The sequence below is a fragment of the Acinonyx jubatus genome, chromosome D3 (assembly GCF_027475565.1).
Source record: "Acinonyx jubatus isolate Ajub_Pintada_27869175 chromosome D3, VMU_Ajub_asm_v1.0, whole genome shotgun sequence".
Taxonomy (NCBI): domain Eukaryota; kingdom Metazoa; phylum Chordata; class Mammalia; order Carnivora; family Felidae; genus Acinonyx; species Acinonyx jubatus.
This window is the reverse complement of record NC_069392.1, coordinates 86211388-86222053: the sequence shown is the minus strand read 5'-3', so window position 1 is coordinate 86222053 and position 10666 is coordinate 86211388. Positions and strand designations below refer to the sequence as shown.

Below are 10666 nucleotides of genomic sequence, written 5' to 3'. Positions count from 1 at the left end.
AAAACTTGGAATTTTTGTATATTAATGAAAATATTCTGTAGGCTACTGTGATGGTGTATATACACGACACCATGCATTTGCTGAAACTCATAGAACTTTACTCACAGAACTTTATAGAGAAAAAAAGAGAATGAATCCTAATGTATACAAATAATTACATTAAGGAAAAAAAAAACATTTAGGAAGTCAGAGAGTCCCGTGATGGATTGAAGAATGTGTCAGAACAGTCTTACTGGGTTTAAAAGCATATGAAACAATCTCACTGAGGAGTGGAGGAAGAGAACGCAACATTGTAAACGAGTGGAATCTGTAAGACTAAATACAAAAGAAGCCTTACCTGAGCCCAGTTGCATGGGTTGTAACATTGTTTCCCCTGGGGGCGTAGGTTAACACTTCTGGTGCTTCTGCGCATGTCTACTGTGGCTGCAAAGCAGAGTAAATGGCCCAAAGATGGCGGCCATCAGGTTTCCCACCATTGGAATGACAGGCAACAGGTAAGCAAGGAGGCCAGTGGTCGTGTGGTGGCTATAAATTGTTTTCACATTTTTAAAAGGTTAAACGAAAAGAAGAATCACTAGGCTGTGTGGCCCACAACACCTGAAATATTTATTATCTGGCCTTTAACAGAAAACCATTTGTGGACCCCTGACCTGGAGGCATGGTTTCATTTTTCTTATGTTATTAAATTATGACAGCCTTGCCTATGGAGACAGAATTGCAGTTTCAGAGGAATTAAAAATAAAAACGGACGTAACTAGAAGTGATGTATTTGTGAGGGTCATACCTTAGAAACCTGCAACCTTGGAAACATACTAACAACAAAGAAGTCTTGATTACAGTAGGAGAAATTACACTTGGAGCTCAGAAATTGTAAACTTAAGTAGACTTCAAAAGAATGATTTAAGGAAGTACTAAACATTTGGGAGTTATTTCCCTGAGATGTCCTATGGACAGAAATAGATTAAAAAATGTCTTAATTACATTCAGATAAAAGTTCCATAATGAGTCATGAAACCTCTTTCTGGGAAAACTCCAGAGGTTAAGTTGTTCCTTTCATTTCCTCCTTGTAAAGAGTCCCTCATTATCATTACATTTCCTCTCATGGCAATGTCGTCTGTCCACAGAGGGCATCAGGGGAGGAGGGCCAGAGGGAGACCACCGGGGGACAAGTTTCCATAGGCAGCGTCCGCAGCTGTGAGGTTTTGGCAGAAGCCATGTAGGTCCTTCTCTGTGTTGGCAACTCTGCCCTGGGTTTGCTTGGGTCATTGTTGTTTTATTTCACATTTTAATTTAATTTGAAAGTCTTTTTATTCATAAAACATTTTAGCCTCTTCTAATTTGTAAACATTGTATTGTGGCAGAATAATCCACCGTCTTTCTTTCAGTCTGTCTTGATGCTTCACTTTTGTCTCAAATGTTTACTGTTGTATTTTGAGGGGCACTTTTTCAACCTGTAAACATTTAAGAATTACCCTTGATGATTTTTTTCACACGTTTTCGAGCATGATTATGATTGTTTTTAAACCCAGGAGTAAAATATCATCTGAGTTTTCCACCATTAAAAAAAGGCAGAGTGCAGCAAGAAATTCACCCCAGATCTCTGAGACATTCATATAGTTAAAAGATTGAAGGAAACATTTGAAATGCAATAATTTGTTGCTCATTCAAATCACCACATAAGGGAAAAAAAATTCAGGGACATTACTGCATATATTAAGGATTGTTCATATTTGCCTATTTGAAGTGATGAGCATAATTCTCCCCAATTTTTTTTAAAGTTTTACATTTACATTGATGGCTTCATTGATTATCTTACACATTTAGAATTTAAGTTTCTGTATACCATGTGAAGAAATAAAAAAATAATTTTTCTACGTGGATATCTAATTAACCCAACACCATTGTATCAATTAGTATCATTTATTAAAAATATCATCTTGGGACACCTGGGTGACTCAGTCAGTTCAGCAACTGGCTCTTGGTTTCGGCTCAGGTCATGAAACCTGAGCATAGGGCTCTGTGCTGACAGCATGGAGACTGCTTGGGATTCTCTCTCTTCCTCTCTCTGCCGCCCCCCACTCATTCTCTCTTTCAAAATACATAAGTAAACTTTAAAAAATGTATCATTTTGCCCCACCAAACTATGGGATATCTTCTTTGGCAAAAATTAGAGGACTATTCTTGTGTCTCTATTATGTTCCTGTGCTCTTTCTTGCTTTCTTTCCATTATTACTATATATTCATAAATATTATAGCTTTATCATGAGTGTTGAAATATGGTAGATTTTCCAATTTTATCCTTAGTTCTCCAGATGGCCAATTTTTTGGAACAAAGTTGTTCATTTCCAAAAACCCCTCTTAAAGGATTTTGATTGAAACTGCAACAAAGTTACAAATCAATCTGGAAGGCATCCCGTCTATTTAAACTACAGAGCGTGAGAATGAGCAAATGGAAACAAAAAGCAACACATGGATGGATCTTGCAAACCCAGTGTTGGATGAGATCAATCAGATAGGAAAGAGTTCGCGCTCTCCGTGTATAGGAAGTTCCACACAGGCGAAAGCTCATCTTTGACATTGTATGTCAGGACAGTGGTGGCTTTTAGAAAACGCAGGTGGATACTTCTCTATTTCTGGTGACAGTAATACCAGTATTTGTCGTGAGACCTGCTTGTCTGTGATCATCTACGAAAAGATATTTGAGCGTGTAAATGTTGAAAATTATACTAATTTAAAGTATTGCCAAACAACCCGGATGAAATCGAAAATGCTATTGTTGATACCGTCCGAAGGATTGAAGTACAAAATCAAGATGAAAAATCTGTTTTTCTTTCAGTTGGGTTATGAAATGGATTGTACAAAGAAAATCGTTTAAAAAATCGTACCATGTATTCTCAGGTGTTGAAAATTATCCAAGGCCTTGGGGCCACGTGTGTCCCATCCAACAGGAAGAATAACAGAAATAAGCCATGAGGATATTTTCCCTCTTCCTGGCTATCGTCTTGTTTGGCTCAGGTTTGGAGCCTCGTGGACATCCCTGAGCTGTACAGGAAATGATTTTTGCATGTTTCAAACACACTTGAGTAATGTAGATTCCAAACCTAGAAATGAGTTTAAATTCCCAGGGGTTTGAATTCCATTTACAGTTGGCAAAAATGTACCTTACAAAAAAAAAAAAAAAAGAAAAGAAAAGAAAAAAAAAAGCAAATTCCTACTACCTGAGCTGCTGAGAAATGTGATAACTGCTCTTTTGAAACATCTTGAGCCCACATAAACCAGCTGCTATGCCTCTCAGCTGTGCCCTGAGAAATGGGAATAAAAGAACACAGAGCATCCAAGGAGTGCTGAAGGCTTCAAACTCTCTGCAAATTGAAATCCGGATAAGAAGGAAGGAAGACAGCATCCGAGATGAAACATTTTGCTTTTATAAGGTCTAATTCCCAGTTCCAAATTACCCTCTAATTTATTTTAAAGTTCAAAACTATCCTCTCTGTCCTTGGTTTATTAACAAATTTAGGAAAGAGACACTATTTCTAGGTAGAAGGATAGACCGGTGAAAATAGGTTTAAAATTTTTTTTTAATGTTTGTATTTATTTTTTGAGACAGAGAGAGACAGAGCATGAGCAGGGGAGGGGCAGAGAGAGAGGGAGAGAGAGGATCCGAAGCAGGCTCCAGGCTCTGAGCTGTCAGCGCAGAGCCCAGTGCGGGGCTCAAACTCAAGGACTGCAAGATCGTGACCTGAGCTGAAGTTGGACGCTTAACCGACTGAGCCACCCAGGCGCCACCAGTTGAAATAGATTTTAAAAACGTGACATGTGAAAAATGAATATTCTTCTGCCTTCAGAAATGATCAATCCCTCTGGAACAAGTCTAAGAGGTAAGCATGAAGACAAAAGATGACCAAATCATAACTATTGGACTCAAAAGAGTAGCTGCTGATGGGATAGGGTTCTGGGTGCTCGTCAGCCAGTATGATGACCAAATATACTGGCTGTGGCTATGCTAAGTTGCACCAATTGAAACATAGAAGACAAAAACATGTTATAAACTCTGAGTACTGATAGGCAGGGCTAGTATTCAATTGTGAGGTTCATTAGTATGGCCTCACCCATTGTTGACAATCACTGTTTTCAATTATTGAGTCTAATATTGATCCACTTTTAAAACATTTTAAGTATTAACCTTTGCTTCCTGGAACGTCCATTATCATAGTTACCTACTCCAAATTACAAATTCCTTGACTGGCAAAAGCCTCACTTAAAAATGTAGGTTCATAATCATTGAGGAATCCCTCTAATACTTTGAAATGACTCAGATCTAAATGATACAGGAACTGCTTCAAAAGAAAAAAAAAAACGTGGGGCACTTGGGTGGCTCAGTTGGTTAAGCCTCCTCTGACTGCAGCTCAGGTCATGATCTCACAGTTCATGAGTTCGGGCCCTGCATCTGGCTCTGTGCTGACAGCTCAGAACCTGGAGCCTGCTTTGGAATCTGCATCTCCCTCTCTCTCTGCCCCTCCCCTGCTCTCTCTGTCTGTCTCTTTTTCTCTGAAAAAAAAAAAAAGAAAGAAAAGAAAAAGAAAAAAAATTAAAAAATTGGAGGAAAATAAAAACCTCACTGACTCCTATAATTTTTTGTCCTTAAAATGCTGCCTAAACATATATAAATGTAAAATTAGGAACCAACGCTTATTCTTAAAACATTGAAAATCGGTATCTCACAGTGTTTTCCCCCACATTCCTGGCTTGCCCCTTCAAATGTGTTGGCTGCTCTGTAGTTCTTAGGCACAGTCAACATCTGTGATGTTGCACAGAAAAGTGTCCTTGGGGGGCAAGGCCCATCTGAAGCCCCACCTCATGAAGAGATGAGTTTTGCATAAAACAGAGCAGCGCACAAAAGTTTTTGCGTTTGTTTGTGTTTTGTTCTCCTGTAGAATAGTGTTCACAGTATGGACTGTATGCAAGACATCGGGTGATAGGCAAGTCTCTAGAACTTTGGAGCGTCTCACTCGACATTTTGGAAACATTCCCAGAAAAGAGAAAAACCCCAAAATGGAATTTCTGGGAAAATGGCTTTTTTAATGCATAGAGGATCGCATCCTCTCCCAAGCGTACTGCAGAGCAGTAAGGGCCTTTGGACTTGACCAAAGCATCATTTCCACAACAGATTTGTATATCATTGTTAGGAGATATTTTATTGGTAATAATCCCAAACGGGAGGTAATCCAAATGTCTGCCAGTAAGTGAATGAATAAACAAAGTGTGGTCTATTCACACGATGAAATAGTACTCCGCAATAAAAAAAAGGAATTAACTATCAATTAGCACAACATAAGTGCATCGCAAAATAATAGTTTCCTCAATCAACGATCAAATTCTCGTTCTTTAAGTACCATGCATCTGACGAGTGGTTATTCCTCTCTCCTCTGCTACCAAATTGATCGCATTATTCAGATGATCTTTACCAGCTGGAAGTTATCGCTTGGACACAAAATGGAGCTCTGTTGGTTCTTATCGAGGTGTAGTGGAGAATCAGCTGGCTTCAGTGCAGACACAGGTGCAAAGGCAAATGCTAGATTCATGTCCCAGCAATAAGAGGTATGGTCGGTCCAGAATATGGTATCAGTTTTATATTATCATAAAAATTAAAGCGTACAGTTAAGAAAAGAACATCTCAGTGAGAACAATAATGAAGAGTCCATCACAGAATAAGATTTTAGAATCAGTATCATATTGGGAAAAAAACACACACCCTCAAAAATGCATGGGTTTAACTCTAAATTCCACCACAAAGGAGCTGAGCGACTTTGGACAAAGTATTTACGTTCTTTGAGAACTGTTCTTTTTCTCTGTTAATAAAAGTGGTATTATTGATCTCATGACTTAAAAAAATTTTTTTAATGTTTATTTATTTTTGAGAGAGAGAGAAAGACACACACACACACACACACACACACACACACACACACAGAGCGTGAGCGCTGGAGGAGCAGAGAGAGAGAGAGAGAGAGAGACAGAATTTGAAGCAGGCACCAGGCTCTGAGCTGTCGGCCCGATGTGGGGCTAGAACCCGTGAACTGGGAGTTCACGTCCTGAGCTTAAGTCGGACGCTTAACAACTGAGCCACCCAGGTGTCCTGATCTCATGACTTTTTTGTGAATTATATTAAATAGCATAACCAGTAATTATGTTAAATAGGTAGTCATTTCTAGGTTCAGCTGTATTTTCTAATGTGTAAATTATCACTGAATTATAATCTCCTTCCTAAAATTATGTATATATTTAAATAAAAGATTATAGATTGAGAGAATTTTAAATGGGCACAATGGTCCATCTACTATCGTGGGTGTTTTTGGTGGTCCATTCTTATTCTGTTTTATACTTAATAAATAATAGAACACTGAGTTGTAACCTCAAAATCAGAAATTAGAACTTGTCAAATAAATTCTGGGTCTCATATCATAAGCAAGCTTACCTCTTCTCATTTGGGGACAGTAATGATATTCTTAAGTGTCAAATGTCTTTATTTTTCTTTCTTAAGTGTCAAAGTCTTTATTTTTTTCTAATTTAATTTATACACTATATGCTTTTAATATAGAAGATATGGACATTTTTATTAAATAGAATGTTGGAATTGACATGAATAAAACCAAGTGAAGTGCTTTATGGAACCCCAAAAAAGTTTTTCCCTCTTTTTCTACACTGCATGAAAAGCTATTGAAAACAGGATAGGGCATTTTGCAGAGAAAAGCATCTGGTTTCCAGAACACTACTTATTTCTGTTATTTGTTCTGTGGAATAATGTTTTTTAGGTGGATCAGTCTTCAAAATGGGTGTTGAACGCCGGAGAGAAAAGAGTCCAAGTGACGTTAGCTTCTCATTTGCTGGTTACACAGAAGGCGGCAATGCTGAATGAATTCGTATCTAAGCTGCCTTGTGGTCCGGTGCAATTCTTGGAAGTGTCATGTTGGATTGTTTGCTTAATAATACTGATTTGTAAGAAATCATGAAAGTATCCACTTGATAACTTCAGCAGTGGGAAAACATTACGTTCCATCGGCTGTGCCTTGAAATAAAGCAAGTACTTATGGCAATAGATATGTTTAAAGTGTTAAAAAATAAAAAGGTCCTATTACTTAGGATCTGTGTAAAAAGGAATGGAGTCCTCCAAAGAGTCTTCAGGAGTTTCTCCTACTTTCCTTCGGGCAGTGACACCGTAATAATTTGGTTACAGCGATGTCATTATGCCACGACAGCATAATGGGTTTTCTCCCCGGAGGTGATGTGGACATCACCCAGCTTTAAGACACAACTTACCTTCTGTCTACAGTTGTATTTTGTTGGTACCGGATTCGAAATAAAATGAAGTGTCAGTTGGTGTAGTTAGTCTTGGATTGTTTCAATCATCATGCTTACTGGGAAAATCCATTCGGCTTCTCCGAGCCTTTTGCCCCTTTGCCCATGTGAAATGAAATGATCTCTAAGGTCCCCAGTGGGTCTAAAGATTCGGATTACCTTATTCAATTCCTCTTGAAGTTATTCTAAAGGATGAATGTTCAGGCCAGGCCTTCCCAGAGGCATACACCAAGATAGAAGTAGACTCACAAGGCCTTTTCTGGGCAGTGTATATGCCCGTGAGTTGAAATGGAGAAGGATGACACCGGGGGCTCTTAGGCTACGATGCTGGTCTGACCTGCGTACAGGAGAGAGAGCTTATAGATTGGAGTGCAGTTCTAGAAACGTCTTGCCAAGGCCAGTGGACAGTCCTTGTCAAAGCTCCCTGTCGGAGGTGTCCTGTCTCCTAGAAGGGTCTGCCTCAGTATCCCTGATGTGCTCAGTGGTTAGCTGGGAGCCTTGCCCCGTGAACAGTGATGGATTTTAAAGCACAGTAACTGTGCCCTTAAGTATCTTCTACACAGCAGAAGATACCAGAGGCACGTTTTCCTTGTTGCTGCAATTGCTTTGAGTGCCACGCAGTTAAAAAAAAATTACAACCTAAGTGTACTAATAAACGTATAAGGAAATTGAATAAATGCAACATAGATATTGCTCTATATTCATTGTGAATGAGTCTTTAGTGACTTACAGGCGATATCAAACACTATCGTACTTCTCGTTACACCAATGATCATTTAGGTGAAATGGTGCATAAGCCGGTGCTAATTGCAAACGTATAAAATTTTAAACCTTTTTGATTCACACTCGGTAAACAGTGAGCAGCTAGACAAGAACATTTTATGATATGCATTCTCAGGTTATCGATTCCTGGTTAGAGGTTTATATATTTTATTTTAAAATATGGTGTCGTCGATATACAAAGGTTTCACCGCAATTATGCTCTTTGGTTCGATGGGTCGATTGCTAACAAATCCTTGGACGCTCTTCATTAAAACTGTCGCCATAGCTTACGTTGGTAAATATGGGGCGTTATACGGCCCAAACCGACTTGAATGATTTGGGCAAAAATGAGCTTAACTACGAAGATGAGATATTTTTATTAAGCAATATCATAACTAGAACTTAATGCAATGCCTTTTCTATTAATTTGGACAAGATTTCTAAATGCCAGTTCATTGGCTTGTAACTACTGCTCCAACATCTTTGAAGACATTTTGTATCACTTTGCTCATTAAACAGCTGCCAAAACTGTGGTCTGACCTAGGTCAGACACTAATTGGGACTGCTGTCTGTGTTCGGATAGATCTGCCTTTGGAAGGGCCACAGCTATAATAAAATATAGGGTTTTTTGTTTTTTACCACATTTTTCAAGAAAAATTATTGTTCTTTGGAATAATCTAACAATGGTATATACCCCCCGAATAAGTTTTATAACATACAATTGTATCTTTTGTTTTAGTGGACTTCAATGTCTAGGTAGGTTGTAGTGTCATTAAGGGCTTTGTCTTATATGTCACTGGATATTGGGCCTATATACACATAGTTGTCCCTTAAACGATATGGGTTTGGACTATGTGGGTCCACTATATGCATTTTTTTTTAATAATTACAGTACAGAACTGTAAATGTATTTCCCCTTCCTTACAATTTTCTCAGTAATGTTTTCTCTTCTCTATCTTACTTTAAGAATATAGTATATAATATATAGAACGTACAAAATATGTATTAATCGATTATGTTATCAGTAGTTAACAAAATATGTAATCAATCGATTATGTTTCTGGTCAACAGTAAGCTATTGGTAGTCAAGTCTTTGGGGAGTCAGAGGCTATCTGAAGTTTTTTTTCTTTTTTATGTTTCTTTTGAGAGTGAGAGAGAGAGACGAAGAGGGAGGGGCAGAGAAAGAGGGAGATGGAGGATCCAAAGCAGGCTATGCCCTGTCAGCAGAGAGAGCGATGTGGGGCTTGAACTCACAAACCGTTGAGATCGAGACCTGAGCTGAAGTCAGACGCTTAACTGACTGAGCCACCCAGGCGCCCCTCCGTGTGGATTTTTTTGATTGCATGAGAGGTTGCCCCCCACTAATCTTCACGTTGTTCAAAGGTTGACTAGAACATGGATGATGTAGCTTTTTTTTTCTTCTCCCTTTTTTTCTTTTTGACAGAATTGCCTCCACTGACTACCACACAAAAGAAAAGTTCACAGATTTTAAAAACATACATTAAATGATGATTTCAAATTATTTTTCCATGGTGTCTAATGGTGCTTTTGTTAACATTTAGTAATTAGGATAACTTAGTGTTTTCAAGGCATTTTTATAAATGCTGTAACCAAAATTTTCTGAAGTTTCCCATAATCAGTCTGCTTTTCCCCCCACTTTTCTCATATCCTTCGACCCACTCCAACTGACCACCATCTCTCCAAAAAACTTCTCCCACTAAGTTGAAAATCTGCCTACCTACATGTAAAGCCAACAGTCAATGTGTTAGCCGGAGTTCTCCAGAGACAAAGAACACTTATTTATTATGAAGATTTATTATGAGGAATTGCCTCCCGTGATTATGGAGGCTGAGAAGTCCCACCACTGGCCATCTACAAGCTGGGCACCCAGGAGAGCTGGTGGTATAGTCTAGTCTGAGTCTGAGAAACAGGGTCACTGATGGTGTACATCTAAGCTCAAGGTCAGGAGACCAATGTCCCGCTCAGGCAGACATGCAGGAGGAGAATGAGGCAATCTCCTTCTTCCTCTGCCTTTTTGTTTTATTCATGCCCTGGATGATTTGGATGAGGCCCTTCCACACTAGAGAAGCCAATCTACTTTATTGAGTACGCTGATTCAAATGCTAATGTTTCCTGGAGATGCCCTTGCAGACACATCCAGAAACAATGTTTTACCGGCTATGTGGAAAACCTTCATTCCAGTCGAGGTGACATAAAAAATCACCACCACGGTCACTTTTCAGTCTTCTAGATTAGTAGTAGAGTAGTATGTGCTCATGGTAACGATACCCTCTGTCTCTTTTTATTTAAAAAAAAAAAATGAAACTTAGAGAAATGTTGAAAAAATGGAACTATGAACAGCTGTGTACATTTCACTCATATTTATCAATTGTTGACTTTTGACACAGTTGCTTGATTTGCCGAATTTAGTTTTAATTAATTGATATTGTTGTTGTTGTTGTTGCCACTGAATTATCAGGCTTTACTCAAAGCACAATGTTGGGTCTCCTTGACGACTGCTTTGGGGCACTTGCTAGTGTGGGCCCCA

General features: G+C 38.7%; 1 long non-coding RNA gene across 1 annotated transcript; it reads left to right on the top strand.

Annotated features, from left to right (window-relative positions):
- The first annotated feature begins 429 nt into the window (after positions 1–429).
- Positions 430–7096, top strand: LOC128312523 (uncharacterized). The gene is made up of 3 exons (XR_008291925.1): positions 430–494; positions 5391–5598; positions 6813–7096. It is a non-coding gene; the product is annotated as an uncharacterized LOC128312523 (long non-coding RNA).
- Positions 7097–10666: the final 3570 nt, after the last annotated feature.